At 39.9% G+C, this 17,541-nt stretch overlaps 16 non-coding genes across 16 annotated transcripts; 7 read left to right on the forward strand and 9 right to left on the reverse strand.

Moving 5' to 3' along the window:
- Positions 1–705: 705 nt before the first annotated feature.
- Positions 706–787, forward strand: trnas-uga (transfer RNA serine (anticodon UGA)). Its single transcript has one exon. It is a non-coding gene; the product is annotated as a tRNA-Ser (tRNA).
- Positions 788–997: 210 nt separating this feature from the next.
- On the forward strand, positions 998–1,078 carry trnas-uga (transfer RNA serine (anticodon UGA)). Its single transcript has one exon. It is a non-coding gene; the product is annotated as a tRNA-Ser (tRNA).
- Positions 1,079–1,297: 219 nt separating this feature from the next.
- On the forward strand, positions 1,298–1,379 carry trnas-uga (transfer RNA serine (anticodon UGA)). The gene has a single exon. It is a non-coding gene; the product is annotated as a tRNA-Ser (tRNA).
- Positions 1,380–3,886: 2,507 nt separating this feature from the next.
- trnas-uga (transfer RNA serine (anticodon UGA)) lies at positions 3,887–3,967 on the reverse strand. Its single transcript has one exon. It is a non-coding gene; the product is annotated as a tRNA-Ser (tRNA).
- Positions 3,968–4,718: 751 nt separating this feature from the next.
- On the forward strand, positions 4,719–4,800 carry trnas-uga (transfer RNA serine (anticodon UGA)). Its single transcript has one exon. It is a non-coding gene; the product is annotated as a tRNA-Ser (tRNA).
- Positions 4,801–5,308: 508 nt separating this feature from the next.
- trnas-uga (transfer RNA serine (anticodon UGA)) lies at positions 5,309–5,394 on the forward strand. The gene has a single exon. It is a non-coding gene; the product is annotated as a tRNA-Ser (tRNA).
- A 203-nt stretch (positions 5,395–5,597) lies between these two features.
- trnas-uga (transfer RNA serine (anticodon UGA)) lies at positions 5,598–5,682 on the forward strand. Its single transcript has one exon. It is a non-coding gene; the product is annotated as a tRNA-Ser (tRNA).
- Positions 5,683–7,122: 1,440 nt separating this feature from the next.
- On the forward strand, positions 7,123–7,209 carry trnas-uga (transfer RNA serine (anticodon UGA)). Its single transcript has one exon. It is a non-coding gene; the product is annotated as a tRNA-Ser (tRNA).
- Positions 7,210–8,856: 1,647 nt separating this feature from the next.
- trnas-uga (transfer RNA serine (anticodon UGA)) lies at positions 8,857–8,937 on the reverse strand. The gene has a single exon. It is a non-coding gene; the product is annotated as a tRNA-Ser (tRNA).
- A 217-nt stretch (positions 8,938–9,154) lies between these two features.
- trnas-cga (transfer RNA serine (anticodon CGA)) lies at positions 9,155–9,235 on the reverse strand. Its single transcript has one exon. It is a non-coding gene; the product is annotated as a tRNA-Ser (tRNA).
- A 1,117-nt stretch (positions 9,236–10,352) lies between these two features.
- trnas-uga (transfer RNA serine (anticodon UGA)) lies at positions 10,353–10,434 on the reverse strand. Its single transcript has one exon. It is a non-coding gene; the product is annotated as a tRNA-Ser (tRNA).
- A 218-nt stretch (positions 10,435–10,652) lies between these two features.
- On the reverse strand, positions 10,653–10,734 carry trnas-cga (transfer RNA serine (anticodon CGA)). The gene has a single exon. It is a non-coding gene; the product is annotated as a tRNA-Ser (tRNA).
- Positions 10,735–11,850: 1,116 nt separating this feature from the next.
- On the reverse strand, positions 11,851–11,932 carry trnas-uga (transfer RNA serine (anticodon UGA)). Its single transcript has one exon. It is a non-coding gene; the product is annotated as a tRNA-Ser (tRNA).
- A 218-nt stretch (positions 11,933–12,150) lies between these two features.
- On the reverse strand, positions 12,151–12,232 carry trnas-cga (transfer RNA serine (anticodon CGA)). The gene has a single exon. It is a non-coding gene; the product is annotated as a tRNA-Ser (tRNA).
- A 2,594-nt stretch (positions 12,233–14,826) lies between these two features.
- trnas-uga (transfer RNA serine (anticodon UGA)) lies at positions 14,827–14,908 on the reverse strand. The gene has a single exon. It is a non-coding gene; the product is annotated as a tRNA-Ser (tRNA).
- A 218-nt stretch (positions 14,909–15,126) lies between these two features.
- trnas-cga (transfer RNA serine (anticodon CGA)) lies at positions 15,127–15,209 on the reverse strand. Its single transcript has one exon. It is a non-coding gene; the product is annotated as a tRNA-Ser (tRNA).
- Between the last annotated feature and the right edge of the window lie 2,332 nt (positions 15,210–17,541).

The raw sequence follows: 17,541 nt of genomic DNA on the forward strand, positions 1-17,541 counted from the left end.
CCACTTGTACTTTCTCTGCACATAGTTTTTTGACTTGCACATTAAACTTCCAACCTTCACAGCTTTGGAAAGGACCGAGGTTACTTGGCGCAAATAAGATCAAAATGCTCACAGTGCTTGACAAACCAGTTTTATTTGCAACATGTCAATGGATGTCTTGATATGGATAATGCCCAACTTGTCCTTTGATTCATGGTCAGAATACAGCTGACAAACAGGCCAAATAGACTCTTCAGTAGAAAGTTGGTCTGAATTTCAATGTACAGAATCAGATAGCCGATGTTCTTAACCTGGTGTTTGAAGCAAGCTGCGATGCCCACTTGGTTTGGACTTGAAATCAATTTCCCCGTAGGTTCCTACTGCTGTGATGGCTAAGTGACAAACCAGTCTTTATTTGCAACATGTCATTGTTGAATGGATGAAGTCCAATTGTCCTTTGATTCTGCTCAGAATGTTTTTCCTTGACAAACAGTTTTAAAATGTACAAATCTAGCTTTAAGGCCTGATGATTAAGTAGACCTTTAATAATTGGAAATCTATGGGGTCTCCCGCGCAGGTTCTCCTTTGAATTTAAATTGTCTGCATGGACTTGTCCTTACTTGAAGTGCTTTGAATAATTTTTTTTTAAAAGTTTGCTTGAAAAAATGTCAAAATAGTACAGAATCAGATAGCCGACTGATTAAGGCCTGGTGTTTAACTCAGCAAGCTGCGATGGCAGAATGGTTAAGGCGTTGGACTTGAAATCCAATGGGGTCTCCCAGTGCAGGTTTGAACCCTGCTCACAGCGCTTTGACAAACCAGTCTTTATTTGCAACATGTCATTGGGGACTTGATATGGATAATGCATGGACTTGTCCTTTGATTCAATTGTGCTCAGAATATTTTTTCTTGACAAAGTTCAAATAGGCTCTTCAGTAGAAAGTCTGGTCTTTTACAGAAGTAAAATGTACAGAATCAGATAGCCGACTGGTTAAGGCCTGGTGTTTAACAAGAGCAAGCTGCGATGGCCGAGTGGTTAAGGCGTTGGACTTGAAATCCAATGGGGTCTCCCGCGCAGGTTCGAACCCTGCTCACAGCGCTTTGGCAAAACCAGTTTTTATTTTTAACATGTCATTGGAGACTTGATATGGATAATGTGCTTAATGCATGGACTTGTCCTTTGATTCAAGTGCTCAGAATATTTTTTCCTTGACAAACAGTTCAAATAGACTCTTCAGTAGAAAGTCTAGTCTTTACAGAAGTAAAATGTACAGAATCAGATAGCCGACTGGTTAAGGCCTGGTGTTTAACATAGCAAGCTGCGATGGCCGAGTGGTTAAGGCGTTGGACTTGAAATCCAGTGGGGTCTCCCCGTGCAGGTTCGAACCCTGCTCACAGCGCTTTGACAAACCAGTCTTTATTTGCAACATGTCATTGGAGACTTGATATGGATAATGTCTGGACTTGTCCTTTGATTCAGGTGGTCAGAATAAAATTCCTTGACAAACAGTTCAAACAGGCTCTTCAGTAGAAGGTCTAGTCTTTACAGAAGTAAAATGTACAGAATCAGATAGCCGACTGGTTAAGGCCTGGTGTTTAACATAGCAAGCTGCGATGGCCGAGTGGTTAAGGTGTTGGACTTGAAATTCAATGGGGCTTCTCATTGTGAGAAACCAGTCTTTATTTGAACATGTCATTGAGCTTGATATGGATCCGAAAATGTCATGGACTTTTCCTTTGATTCAGGTGCTCAGAATATTCCTTGACAAACAGTTCAAATAGACTCTGGCAGTAGAAAGTGATGTCTTTGCTTGTACAGGATCGATTTAAGGCCTGGTGTTTAATGACGTGGTTAAGGTTGTTGAAATCCAATGGGGTCTCCCTCACGATTTCTGTGCACCTTTGATAACATGTTATTTGCAACATGTCATTGGAGACTTGATTATGGAAATGCATGGACTTTTTTGATTCAAGTGCTCAGAATATTTTTCCTTGACAAACAGTTCAAATGACTTTTCAGTAGAAAGTCTAGAATTTTGCAGACATAAAATGTACAGAATCAGATAGCCGACTGGTTAAGGCCTGGTGTTTAACATAGCAAGCTGAAATGGCACAGACTTGAAAACTAAACGCTGTTTTGGTAACCCTATAATCCCTTCAAACCAGGTCTTCTGATGGAAGAACAGCAAAGGTAAGGGAATATTTATGTCAAAATTTTGGGTTTCTGTCGACTCCAAGATAGAGGAGCCATAATGATACCTTTGGAGCGCCGACTCCTAGGGCTCCCGCCGCAGGTTCGAACCCTGCTCACAGCGCTTTGACAAACCAGTCTTTATTTGCATAGCCTGGACTTGATTCAAGTGCAACCTGACAAACAGTTCAAATAGTTAAAAATAAATGTAAAATGTACAGAATCAGATAGCATTTAAAGCCTGTGTTTATCTTCAAGCTGCGATGGCCATAGTGGTTAAACATTGGAGTTTAGTCAAACCCTTTATTTGACAAACCAGTCCTTTTATTTGCAACATGTCATTGGAGACTTGATATGGATAATGCATGGACTTTTAGTAGCATTTGATTCAAGTGCATCATTGAAACAGAGATTTATGATAAATTGCAGATTATTGAAAAAAATCTGTACCGACTGTTAGAACATGTGTTACTGTCATCTGATGAAGTTTCAAAAGGTTAGAAATCAGATTTTTCTTTTAATCCTGCTTTTTGACAAAGCAATTTTTTTGCGACTGGCTATGCAAATGAGCTGGTCTGTGGCGGTGGTGGACTTTGACATAAATATGTGCTATGTTTTCGCGCGTTGAAAACATTTTAAATGAAATCTGACTTGCTGGGTAGATAAACAACTTGTTTAAACTTCATTGAACCCTGCTCACAGAGAAACCAGTTTTTATTTGATTTGAGCTATTTTACTTGTTAATGTGTGGAGAAAGTTAAATCATTTTTAGGAATATTTTTAACCATAGCAAGCATTGTGGTTATGCTTGGACTTGAAATCTTGGGGTCTCCCGTCAGGTTCGAACCCTGCTCATCCTTTGACAAACCAGTATTGCAACATGTCATTGACTTGATGATAATGGTTAATGCAGTCGGCTATCTGATTCTGTACATTTTACTTCTGTAAAGACTAACTTTCTACTGAAGAGCCTATTTGAACTGTTTGTCAAGGAAAAAATATTCTGAGCACTTGAATCAAATGGACAAGTCCATGCATTAAGGCCATTATCCACATCAAGTCTCCAATGACATGTTGCAAATAAAAACTGGTTAACATGTCAGGATAATGCGCTGTGAGCAGGGTTCAGAACCTTGCAAACAGGAGACCCCATTGGATTTCAAGTCCAACGCCTTAACCACTCGGCCATCTTAAGGCGCTTGCTATGTTAAACACCAGGCCTTAACCAGTCGGCTATCTGATTCTGTACATTTTGACTTGATGTAAAGACTAGACTTTCTACTGAAGAGCCTATTTGAACTGTTTGTCAAGGAAAAAATATTCTGAGCACTTGAATCAAATCAGGACAAGTCCATGCATTAAGGCGTTGGACTTGAAATCATTATCCATATCATGTCACCTAGGATATGTTAAAAAGTGAAAACTTGTTTGTCATTGGCTGTTGAGCAGGGTTAACCTGCGCGGGAGACCCCTTTGATTCAAGTGCTCAACGAATATTTTTTCCACTTGCAGCTTGCAGTTCAAACAGGCCTTAACCAGTCGGCTATCTGATTCTGTCATTTTACTTCTGTAAAGACTAGACCTTCTACTGAAGAGCCTGTTTGAACTGTTTGTCAAGGAATTTTATTCTGACCACCTGAATCAAAGGACAAGTCCAGACATTATCCATATCAAGTCTCCAATGACATGTTGCAAATAAAGACTGGTTTGTCAAAGCGCTGTGAGCAGGGTTCGAACCTGCGCGGGAGACCCCATTGGATTTCAAGTCCAACGCCTTAACCACTCTGCCATCGCAGCTTGCTATGTTAAACACCAGGCCTTAACCAGTCGGCTATCTGATTCTGTACATTTTACTTCTGTAAAGACTAGACTTTCTACTGAAGAGTCTATTTGAACTGTTTGTCAAGGAAAAAATATTCTGAGCACTTGAATCAAAGGACAAATCCATGACAAACAGTTATCCATATCAAAAGTCTAGTCTTTACAAAGACATGTTAAAGATAAAACTGGTTAAGGCCTGGTGTTTACCATAGCAAGCTGCGATGGCCGAGTGGTTAAGGCGTTGGACTTGAAATCCAATGGGGTCTCCCCGCGCAGTTTTTATTTGCAACATGTCATTGGAGACTTGATGTGGATAATGTGTACTTAATGCATGGACTTTTCCTTTGATTCAAGTGCTCAGAATATTTTTTCCTTGACAAACAGTTCAAATAGACTCTTCAGTAGAAAGTCTAGTCTTTACAGAAGTAAAATGTACAGAATCAGATAGCCGACTGGTTAAGGCCTGGTGTTTAACATAGCAAGCTGCGATGGCCGAGTGGTTAAGGCGTTGGACTTGAAATCAAGCTGCGAGGTTCGAACCCTGGCGCTTGACAAACCAGTTTATTTGCAACATGTCATTGGAGACTTGATATGGATAATGTCTGGACTTGTCCTTTGATTCAGGTGGTCAGAATAAAATTCCTTGACAAACAGGCTCTTCAGTAGAAGAGTAAAATGTACAGAATCAGATAGCCGACTGATTAAGGCCTGGTGTTTAACGTAGCAAGCTGCGATGGCCGAGTGGTTAAGGCGTTGGACTTGAAATCCAATGGGGTCTCCCCGCGTAGGTTCGAACCCTGCTCACAGCGCTTTGACAAACCAGGCTTTATTTGCAACATGTCATTGGAGACTTGATGTGATAATGTGTACTTAATGCATGGACTTTTCCTTTGATTCAAGTGCTCAGAATATTTTTTCCTTGACAAACAGTTCAAATAGACTCTTCAGTAGAAAGTCTAGTCTTTACAGAAGTAAAATGTACAGAATCAGATAGCCGACTGGTTAAGGCCTGGTGTTTACCATAGCAAGCTGCGATGGCCGAGTGGTTAAGGCGTTGGACTTGAACAATGGGGTCTCCCGCGCAGGTTCGAACCCTGCTCACAGCGCTTTGACAAACCAGTCTTTATTTGCAACTGTCATTGGATACTTGATGTGGATAATGGATAATGCATGGACTTTCCTTTGATTCAAGTGCTCAGAATATTTTTTCCTTGACAAACAGTTCAAATAGACTCTTCAGTAGAAAGTCTAGTCTTTACAGAAGTAAAATGTACAGAATCAGATAGCCGACTGGTTAAGGCCTGGTGTTTAAAGCAAGCTGCGATGGCCGAGTGGTTAAGGCGTTGGACTTGAAATCCAATGGGGTCTCCCATTGATTTCAGGTTCGAACCCTGCTCACAGCGCTTTGACAAACCAGGCTTTATTTGCAACATGTCATTGGATTTGACTTGATATGGATAATGTCTGGACTTGTCCTTTGATTCAAAGTGGTCAGAATATTTTTCCTTGACAAACAAATAGACTCTTCAGTAGAAGAGTCTTTACAGAAGTAAAATGTACAGAATCAGATAGCCGACTGATTAAGGCCTGGTGTTTAACGTAGCAAGCTGCGATGGCCGAGTGGTTAAGGCGTTGGACTTGAAATCCAATGGGGTCTCCCCATTGCGCAGGTTCGAACCCTGCTCACAGCGCTTTGACAAACCAGTTTTTATTTGCAACATGTCATTGGAGACTTGATGTGGATAATGTAAATAATGCATGGACTTGTCCTTTGATTCAAAGGTGCCAGAATATTTTTTTCCTTGACAAACAGTTCAAATAGACTCTTCAGTAGAAAGTCTAGTCTTTACAAAGTAAAATGTACAGAATCAGATAGCAGACTGGTTAAGGCCTGGTGTTTAACAAGCAAGCTGCGATGGCCGAGTGGTTAAGGCGTTGGACTTGAAATTCAATGGGGTCTCCCGCGCCTTCGAACCCTGCTCACAGCGCTTTGACAAACCAGTCTTTATTTGCAACATGTCATTGGAGACTTGATATTGATAATGTGTGCTTAATGCATGGACTTGTTCTTTGATTCAGGTGCTCAGAGTATATTTCAAACTTGATTGGCAAACAGTTCAAATAGACTCTTCAGTACAGAAACTGTTTTTTGTAAAATTAGAATTTAGCATGGTTCTGAAGCCTGGTGGGTATGACCTCAGACTTGAAACCCCATGGGGTCTCTCTGCTCTTTTTAAACTTATTCTCAGTGAATAGTCCACTTTATTTTCAACTGTCATTTTTTTGAAAGCACATTAAACTTCCAACCTTCACAGCTTTTGAAAGGACCGAGGTTTTGTAAGGAAAAAAGATCAAAATCAAAGTTGTGCCATGCAAGATTACCATTTTCACCAATGATGTCTGTTTCAAATCCCAATACCTTTACTTGCATTCCAACAGCTGCAATGGCAGAGTTCTTTGCAGACGTTGGACCTTTTTCAAGGGGTCTCCCCACCCATGTTCTTAACTTGCTTGAAGCATATTCCTTGACAAACCACTTCTGCTTTCTTCTCATCAATTTCCTTAGCTTCCTACTGCTGTGATGGCTAAGTGGTTTAAGCATTGTAATTGAAGTCCAATGTATTCTCCCTGTACAGTTTTCAACTATGCTTACTGGGTGATGATAAAGTAGACCTTTAATAATTGGGTCTATCTCCTTTGAATTTAAATTGTCCTTACTTTGATGTTCCAATTGATGCTTAAAAATTGCTTTTTTTTAAAACTTTGCTTGAAAAAAATGTCAACTAGGCAGAATGAATTTGGATACTTTTTCCAATGCCTGTGAGGTAACTTTAAAGCTGTGATTGCAGAATGGTTAAATCGTTGGACTTGAAATCCATTGGGGTTGCCCAGTGCAGGTTTGAACCCTGCTCAGAGCGCTTTGACAATCCAGTCTTTATTTGCAACATGTCATTGGAGACTTGATATGAATAATGTCTTGGACATGTCCTTTGATTCAATTGGTCAGAATATGATCTTCATTGACAAATGTTTCAAGTAGGCTCTTCAATAGCAATAATCTGGTCACTTTAGAGGTAAAATGGACAGAATCAGATAGTCCACTGGCTAAAGGTCTGTAGGTAACAGTAGAAGCTGCTGATGGCCGAGAGGTTAAGGCGTTGGACTTGAAACCCAATGGGGTCTCCCGTCTGCCTTAGGTTCGAACCCTGCTCACAGCGCTTATTGGCAAACTTTTAGTTTGTAATTTTTGGAACATATCTACTGAAGGATAATGTGAACTTTTGCATGGAAAAAATCCTTTGATTCAAGTGCTCAAAGAATAAGTTTTGCTTGACAAACAGTTCAAATCAGGTCTCTTCAGTTAAAGTCTAGTTTTACAGAAGTAAAATGGTTCAGAATCAGATAGACCCCATTGGTTTCAAGTCCAACGCCTTAACCACTCGGCCATCGCAGCTTGTTAAGGTGTGTTACTCCAGGCCTTAATCAGTCGGGGCCATTTTACTCTGTAAAACTAACTTTCTACTGAAGAGCCTATTTGAACTGTTTGTCAAGTCCCTATTCTGAGCACTGAATCAAAGGACAAGTCCATGCATCTAAAAGTATCCATATGACATGTTGCAAATAAAGACTGTTTTCAAATGAAAACTAGTTTCGCACCTGCGATTAAAAACCTGCCCCACGATTTCTGTGCACCCTTAACCACTCGCCATCACAGCATCTCCTAAGACCAGGCCTTAATCATTAATCTGATATGAAAATTTTGACAAGTTCTAAAGACAGCAGATTATTGCTTTTTGAAACTTGAAACATTTGTCAATGAAGATAAAGCAATTTCTGACCAGGGTTGAATCAAAGGACATGTCCAAGCATTATTCATATCAAGTCCCCAATGACATGTTACAAATAAAGACTGATTGTCAAACAGCAAAGCTCAGGGTTCAAACCTGCACTGGGCAACCCCAATGGATTTTGAGTCCAACTTTAACCATTCTGCAATCACAGCTTTCTGAGTTACCTCACACAAGGAAAAAAGTATCCAAATTCAACTGCCTAGTTGACATTTTTTCAAGCAAAGTTTTTCAAAAAGCAATTTTCTAAGCACTTTAAGTAAGGACAATTTAAATTCAAAGGAGATAGACCCAATTATTAAAGGTCTACTTTATCATCACCCAGTAAGCATAGTTGAAAACTTACAGGGAGAATACATTGATTCTTCCATAGCAATGTACAGGGAGAATACATTGGAACCAATTACAATGCATCAAAAACTTAGCCATTTAGCAGTAGGAAGTATATAATTGATGAGAAGAAAGCAAAGTGGGCTATATGTAACATTCAAGCAAGTTAAGAACATGGGTGGGGAGACCCCATTGAAATTTCAGGTCCAACATCTAAAGAACTTGAAGGCCATTGCAGCTGTTGGAATGCAAGTAAAGGTATTGGGATTTGGAAACAGACATCATTGTGAAAAATTGTAATCTTGATGGCACAACATTTTGATCTTATTGCGCTCAAAACACCTTGTTTTCCAAAGCTGTGAAGGTTTGGAAGTTTAATGTGCAAGTCAAAAACTATGTGCAGAGAAAGTACAATTGGACTTTCACTGAGAATAAGATTTAAAAACTCGAGCAGAGAGACCCCATGGGGTTTCAAGTCTGAGGACTTAACCAGTCGGCTATCTGATTCTGTACATTTTACTAAATCTAATAAAGACTAGTACTTTCTACTGAAGAGACTATTTGAACTGTTTGTCAAGGAAAAATATTCTGAGCACCTGAATCAAAGAACAAGTCCATGCATTAAGCACACATTATCAATATCAAGTCTCCAATGACATGTTGCAAATAAAGACTGGTTTGTCAAAGCGCTGTGAGCAGGGTTCGAACCTGCGCGGGAGACCCCATTGGATTTCAAGTCCAACGCCTTAACCACTCGGCCATCGCAGCTTGTTATGTTAAAAACCAGGCCTTAACCAGTCGGCTATCTGATTCTGTACATTTTACTTCTGTAAAGACTAGACTTTCTACTGAAGAGCCTATTTGAACTGTTTGTCAAGGAAAAATATTCTGAGCACATGAATCAAAGGACAAGTCCATGCATTAAGCACATTATCCATATCATGTCACCTAGGATATGTTAAAAATGAAAACTAGTTTGCCCTAGCGCTGTGAGCAGGGTTCGAACCTGCGCGGGAGACCCCATTGGATTTCGAGTCCAACGCCTTAACCTCTCGGCCATCACAGCATCTACTGTTACCTACAGACCCTTAGCCAGTCCCCTATCTCGTTCTGTCCATTTTACCTCTAAAGTGACCAGATTATTGCTATTGAAGAGCCTACTTGAAACATTTGTCAATGAAGATCAATTCTGACCAATTGAATCAAAGGACATGTCCAAGCATTATTCATATCAAGTCCCCAATGACATGTTACAAATAAAGACTGGATTGTCAAAGCGCTGCTCGCAGGGTTCAAACCTGCACTGGGCAACCCCAATGGATTTTGAGTCCAAATTTAACCATTCTGCAATCACAGCTTTCTGAGTTACCTCACACAAGGACAAAAGTATCCAAATTCAACTGCCTAGTTGACATTTTTTTCAAGCAAAGTTTTTAAAAAAAGCAATTTTCTAAGCACTTCAAGTAAGGACAATTTAAATTCAAAGGAGATAGACCCAATTATTAAAGGTCTACTTTATCATCACCCAGTAAGCATAGTTGAAAACTGTACAGGGAGAATACATTGGACTTCAATTACAATGCTTAAACCACTTAGCCATCACAGCAGTAGGAAGCTAAGGAAATTGATGAGAAGAAAGCAGAAGTGGGCTATATGCTTCAAGCAAGTTAAGAACATGGGTGGGGAGACCCCATTGAAATTCAGGTCCAACATCTAAAGAACTCGGCCATTGCAGCTGTTGGAATGCAAGTAAAGGTATTGGGATTTGGAAACAGACATCATTGGTGAAAAATGGTAATCTTGATGGCACAACATTTTGATCTTATTGCGCCAAGTAACCTCGGTCCTTTCCAAAGCTGTGAAGGTTGGAAGTTTAATGTGCAAGTCAAAAAACTATGTGCAGAGAAAGTACAATTGGACTATTCACTGAGAATAAGATTTAAAAAAGAGCAGAGAGACCCCATGGGGTTTCATGTCTGAGGACATACCCACCTGGTTCTCAGAATTTCCATAATAAATCTAATACAAACAACAGTATCTGTACTGAAGAGACTATTTGAACTGTTTGCCAATGCAGATATACTCTGAGCACCGGAATCAAAGAACAAGTCCATGCATTAAGCACACATTATCAATATCAGGTCTCCAATGACATGTTGCAAATAAAGACTGGTTTGTCCAAGCGCTGTGAGCAGGGTTCGAACCTGCGCGGGGAGACCCCATTGGATTTCAAGTCCAACGCCTTAACCACTCGGCCATCGCAGCTTGTTATGTTAAAAACCAGGCCTTAACCAGTCGGCTATCTGATTCTGTACATTTTACTTCTGTAAAGACTAGACTTTCTACTGAAGAGCCTATTTGAACTGTTTGTCAAGGAAAAAATATTCTGAGCACATGAATCAAAGGACAAGTCCATGCATTAAGCACATTATCCATATCATGTCACCTAGGATATGTTAAAAATGAAAACTAGTTTGCCCTAGCGCTGTGAGCAGGGTTCGAACCTGCGCGGGGAGACCCCATTGGATTTCGAGTCCAACGCCTTAACCTCTCGGCCATCACAGCATCTACTGTTACCTACAGACCCTTAGCCAGTCCCCTATCTCGTTCTGTCCATTTTACCTCTAAAGTGACCAGATTATTGCTATTGAAGAGCCTACTTGAAACATTTGTCAATGAAGATCAATTCTGACCAATTGAATCAAAGGACATGTCCAAGCATTATTCATATCAAGTCCCCAATGACATGTTACAAATAAAGACTGGATTGTCAAAGCGCTGCTCGCAGGGTTCAAACCTGCACTGGGCAACCCCAATGGATTTTGAGTCCAACGATTTAACCATTCTGCAATCACAGCTTTCTGAGTTACCTCACACAAGGACAAAAGTATCCAAATTCAACTGCCTAGTTGACATTTTTTTCAAGCAAAGTTTTTAAAAAAAGCAATTTTCTAAGCACTTCAAGTAAGGACAATTTAAATTCAAAGGAGATAGACCCAATTATTAAAGGTCTACTTTATCATCACCCAGTAAGCATAGTAAACTGTACAGGGAGAATACATTGGACTTCAATTACAATGCTTAAACCACTTAGCCATCACAGCAGTAGGAAGCTAAGGAAATTGATGAGAAGAAAGCAGAAGTGGGCTATATGCTTCAAGCAAGTTAAGAACATGGGTGGGGAGACCCCATTGAAATTCAGGTCCAACATCTAAAGAACTCGGCCATTGCAGCTGTTGGAATGCAAGTAAAGGTATTGGGATTTGGAAACAGACATCATTGGTGAAAAATGGTAATCTTGATGGCACAACATTTTGATCTTATTGCGCCAAGTAACCTCGGTCCTTTCCAAAGCTGTGAAGGTTGGAAGTTTAATGTGCAAGTCAAAAAACTATGTGCAGAGAAAGTACAATTGGACTATTCACTGAGAATAAGATTTAAAAAAGAGCAGAGAGACCCCATGGGGTTTCAAGTCTGAGGACATACCCACCTGGTTCTCAGAATTTCCATAATAAATCTAATACAAACAACAGTATCTGTACTGAAGAGACTATTTGAACTGTTTGCCAATGCAGATATACTCTGAGCACCTGAATCAAAGAACAAGTCCATGCATTAAGCACACATTATCAATATCAAGTCTCCAATGACATGTTGCAAATAAAGACTGGTTTGTCAAAGCGCTGTGAGCAGGGTTCGAACCTGCGCGGGGAGACCCCATTGGATTTCAAGTCCAACGCCTTAACCACTCGGCCATCGCAGCTTGTTATGTTAAAAACCAGGCCTTAACCAGTCGGCTATCTGATTCTGTACATTTTACTTCTGTAAAGACTAGACTTTCTACTGAAGAGCCTATTTGAACTGTTTGTCAAGGAAAAAATATTCTGAGCACATGAATCAAAGGACAAGTCCATGCATTAAGCACATTATCCATATCATGTCACCTAGGATATGTTAAAAATGAAAACTAGTTTGCCCTAGCGCTGTGAGCAGGGTTCGAACCTGCGCGGGGAGACCCCATTGGATTTCGAGTCCAACGCCTTAACCTCTCGGCCATCACAGCATCTACTGTTACCTACAGACCCTTAGCCAGTCCCCTATCTCGTTCTGTCCATTTTACCTCTAAAGTGACCAGATTATTGCTATTGAAGAGCCTACTTGAAACATTTGTCAATGAAGATCAATTCTGACCAATTGAATCAAAGGACATGTCCAAGCATTATTCATATCAAGTCCCCAATGACATGTTACAAATAAAGACTGGATTGTCAAAGCGCTGCTCGCAGGGTTCAAACCTGCACTGGGCAACCCCAATGGATTTTGAGTCCAAAGATTTAACCATTCTGCAATCACAGCTTTCTGAGTTACCTCACACAAGGACAAAAGTATCCAAATTCAACTGCCTAGTTGACATTTTTTTCAAGCAAAGTTTAAAAAAAAGCAATTTTCTAAGCACTTCAAGTAAGGACAATTTAAATTCAAAGGAGATAGACCCAATTATTAAAGGTCTACTTTATCATCACCCAGTAAGCATAGTTGAAAACTGTACAGGGAGAATACATTGGACTTCAATTACAATGCTTAAACCACTTAGCCATCACAGCAGTAGGAAGCTAAGGAAATTGATGAGAAGAAAGCAGAAGTGGGCTATATGCTTCAAGCAAGTTAAGAACATGGGTGGGGAGACCCCATTGAAATTCAGGTCCAACATCTAAAGAACTCGGCCATTGCAGCTGTTGGAATGCAAGTAAAGGTATTGGGATTTGGAAACAGACATCATTGGTGAAAAATGGTAATCTTGATGGCACAACATTTTGATCTTATTGCGCCAAGTAACCTCGGTCCTTTCCAAAGCTGTGAAGGTTGGAAGTTTAATGTGCAAGTCAAAAAACTATGTGCAGAGAAAGTACAATTGGACTATTCACTGAGAATAAGATTTAAAAAAGAGCAGAGAGACCCCAGGGGTTTCAGTCTGAGGACCCCCACCTGGTTCTCAGAATTTCCATAATAAATCTAATACAAACAACAGTATCTGTTTCAAGAGACTATTTGAACTGTTTGCCAATGCAGATATACTCTGAGCACAATAAAGAACAAGTCCACATTAAGCTTATCAATATCAGGTCTCCAATGACATGTTGCAAATAAAGACTGGTTTGTCCAAAGCGCTAATAAAGACCCCATTGGATTTCAAGTCCAAATAACCAAACAACAGTTAAAAACCAGGCCTTAACCAGTCGGCTATCTGATTCTGTACATTTTACTTCTGTAAAGACTAGACTTTCTACTGAAGAGCCTATTTGAACTGTTTGTCAAGGAAAAAATATTCTGAGCACATGAATCAAAGGACAAGTCCATGCATTAAGCACATTATCCATATCATGTCACCTAGGATATGTTAAAAATGAAAACTAGTTTGTCCAACTAGCGCTGTGAGCAGGGTTCGAACCTGCTAGACTTTCTACTGGGCCTAGACCCCATTGGATTTCACATTAGTCCAACGCCTTAACCTCTCGGCCATCACAGCATCTCCTGTTACCTACAGACCCTTAGCCAGTCCCCTATCTCGTTCTGTCCATTTTACCTCTAAAGTGACCAGATTATTGCTATTGAAGAGCCTACTTGAAACATTTGTCAATGAAGATCAATTCTGACCAATTGAATCAAAGGACATGTCCAAGCATTATTCATATCAAGTCCCCAATGACATGTTACAAATAAAGACTGGATTGTCAAAGCGCTGCTCGCAGGGTTCAAACCTGCACTGGGCAACCCCAATGGATTTTGAGTCCAACGATTTAACCATTCTGCAATCACAGCTTTCTGAGTTACCTCACACAAGGACAAAAGTATCCAAATTCAACTGCCTAGTTGACATTTTTTTCAAGCAAAGTTTAAAAAAAGCAATTTTCTAAGCACTTCAAGTAAGGACAATTTAAATTCAAAGGAGATAGACCCAATTATTAAAGGTCTACTTTATCATCACCCAGTAAGCATAGTTGAAAACTGTACAGGGAGAATACATTGGACTTCAATTACAATGCTTAAACCACTTAGCCATCACAGCAGTAGGAAGTTAAGGAAATTGATGAGAAGAAAGCAGAAGTGGGCTATATGCTTCAAGCAAGTTAAGAACATGGGTGGGGAGACCCCATTGAAATTCAGGTCCAACGTCTAAAGAACTCGGCCATTGCAGCTGTTGGAATGCAAGTAAAGGTATTGGGATTTGGAAACAGACATCATTGGTGAAAAATGGTAATCTTGATGGCACAACATTTTGATCTTATTGCGCCAAGTAACCTCGGTCCTTTCCAAAGGAAAAGTCCAAAGCTGTGAAGGTTGGAAGTTTAATGTGCAAGTCAAAAAACTATGTGCAGAGAAAGTACAAGTGGACTATTCACTGAGAATAAGATTTAAAAAAGAGCAGAGAGACCCCATGGGGTTTCAAGTCTGAGGACATACCCACCTGGTTCTCAGAATTTCCATAATAAATCTAATACAAACAACAGTATCTGTACTGAAGAGACTATTTGAACTGTTTGCCAATGCAGATATACTCTGAGCACCTGAATCAAAGAACAAGTCCATGCATTAAGCACACATTATCAATATCAAGTCTCCAATGACATGTTGCAAATAAAGACTGGTTTGTCAAAGCACTGTGAGCAGGGTTCGAACCTGCACGGTGAGACCCCATTGGATTTCAAGTCCAACGCCTTAACCACTCGGCAATCGCAGCTTGTTATGTTAAAAACCAGGCCTTAACCAGTCGGCTATCTGATTCTGTACATTTTACTTCTGTAAAGACTAGACTTTCTACTGAAGAGCCTATTTGAACTGTTTGTCAAGGAAAAAATATTCTGAGCACATGAATCAAAGGACAAGTCCATGCATTAAGCACATTATCCATATCATGTCACCTAGGATATGTTAAAAATGAAAACTAGTTTGCCCTAGCGCTGTGAGCAGGGTTCGAACCTGCGCGGGGAGACCCCATTGGATTTCGAGTCCAACGCCTTAACCACTCTCGCCATCACAGCTTTCTACGTTAAACTACCAGGCCTTAATCAGTCGGCTATCTGATTCTGTACATTTTACTTCTGTAAAGACTAGACCTTCTACTGAAGAGCCTATTTGAAACATTTGTCAAGGAAATTCTGACCACATGAATCAAAGGACAAGTCCATGCATTAAGTACATATTATCCAATCAAGTCCTACTCCTCCCGTTATCTGACATGTTAAAAATAAAGACTTAGCTCTGACAAAGGGTTCAAACCTGCACTGGGAGTCATTGGACTTTTGAATTACCCGCAGTTTTAGACTTAAACAGCATCGAATCATTCCAGCAGCTTTCTCGAGTCATACCTTTTACCCGGGGCAAAAGTACCAAATTAAGCTAATTGAAGATGGTTTGGCAAAGCTTTGTCAAAAGCAATTTTCTAAGCACTTCAAGTAAGGACATATTTTATTCAAAGGAGATAGCCCAATTATGTTAAGGATGAAACAGTTTATCATCACCCAGTAAACATAGGTTCTGAAAACTGCATATCAGGGCAGAAACATTGTGATCTTAATTAACAATGTCCACTTAGCCATCCCAGCAGGAGGTGAAGCTCAAGCAGAGTCTCAATTGATGCAGAGAAAGTTTTTACTGTTTTCTATATCCTTCAAAAGATAAGAATTTGGGTAGGGAGACCCCTTTGGGACTCAAGTCCAACATCCAAAGCCTGACCATTGAGGAGCTGTTGGAATCCATCCTAGCTGGAGGACTCTCATCTTATCTACCAACATAGACAGGGCTCTTTGAACTCCTCTAGCTCCACAATGAAATAGGGTGCAGGCCAGGCAGCAGGCTATTAGCAGAGCCTTTAGTGGAGTCTGCCACTAGCATAGTCAAAAAGTCAGCTCAGCTATCAATTGAGACCGTGTCTGTGGACCTACACCTGGTTTCAAAATTTCTAAACATGGCGGTGTTACCTTACAACAGTATCTAGGATAAAGACCACCTCCATTCCTGTTTGCCAATGCAGAGATCAAGCACCTCAACATCTCAAAAAGTACAAGTCACAATGTTAGAAAAGAGCCACTTAAAGGCAATTATCAGTCTCCAATGAACTATGTTGCAAATAAAGACTGATTTCCTGACTGTGAGCATTTCAACCTGATGAATTTAAATGAGAATTGATTTCACCACATGAATCACTAGTGACAATCCAGCATTAATGTTAAAAACCAGGCCTTTCTAACATGTCGATAGCAAATTTCAATTTACAAAAAAAAAAAACTTTTTCATCTTTTGAGCTTCTAGTCAATCTATGCAGCCTACTCAATCACTTTTTATAGCTAAGTTTACAGGCCTCCTGGGCCATATGAAGCTGTTTGTCACTGAGTTTCTGAATTCCATGAACCTTGTAGTCCATGCATTGCAGATAATTTCCAATCTTTGTGACTTTAGGATATTTAAAAATGAAAAGTCCACAGACCCACTTGTCAAAAGGGTTTGAGCCATCATCGAGACCCAAAGTGGGTTTTGTCCAACATTAACTCTGGACCATCACAGCTGTCACAGTTACAAATAAAGACCTTAGTTTTGTCCCATCTAAATGTTGTGTCTTAATTTTTTCCTCTAATCCAGATTATTTCTACTGAAGAGCCAACGCCTTAACCATTTGCAATTGAAACAAATTCTGAGTTACCCCAATCAAAGAAAGTCCAAAGTTATTCATATCAATTCACATGACATGTTACAAAGAAAGACTTGATTTCAAGCTCCCTTGCTGTTTGCAGGGACAAAAATCTTAACCACCTAATCAAAGCTGGGATCTCAATTTAACCATTCTGCAATCAAGCTTTCTGTTACCTAGATGACAAAAGTGCACCCAAAAAACTAAAAAAATGTCTCAAAGACATTTTTCTGAGCAAAGCTTGTGAGAAAATTGGTTCGGAAATGGCACTTCACCAAACCCCAATTTAAATTTGGTCCAAGGCCTTAACCCAATTATTAAGAGCCCTCTACTGCTTATCATCACCCAGTCATCCTATTTTTCTAAAACTGTAATTGAGGAAAATAAGAACAATCCAAATTCCTTTTTGAACTGTCTGCAAAACCACTTAACTGAAAGCAGCATTTTGTCAAGAAGAAAATGACTTTCATTTAGAATCAAATAAATTCATGAACTGCTTTGAGGAAAAGATTAAGATTATGAAAGCAAATTAGACATGTCTTTAAACCTGCGTATTCCTCCAAACCTCAGTTGTCCTGAGTCTGGGTTCAAACTGCCAGGACCTAGGATTTTGAAGAAAGACGCTCAAGTCTTTTAGTTTGGACAAGGATATCTCTTGACACAATGATGAAAATAATCATGGCCAA

Source organism: Oncorhynchus nerka, linkage group LG26 (assembly GCF_034236695.1).
Source record: "Oncorhynchus nerka isolate Pitt River linkage group LG26, Oner_Uvic_2.0, whole genome shotgun sequence".
Classification (NCBI taxonomy): domain Eukaryota; kingdom Metazoa; phylum Chordata; class Actinopteri; order Salmoniformes; family Salmonidae; genus Oncorhynchus; species Oncorhynchus nerka.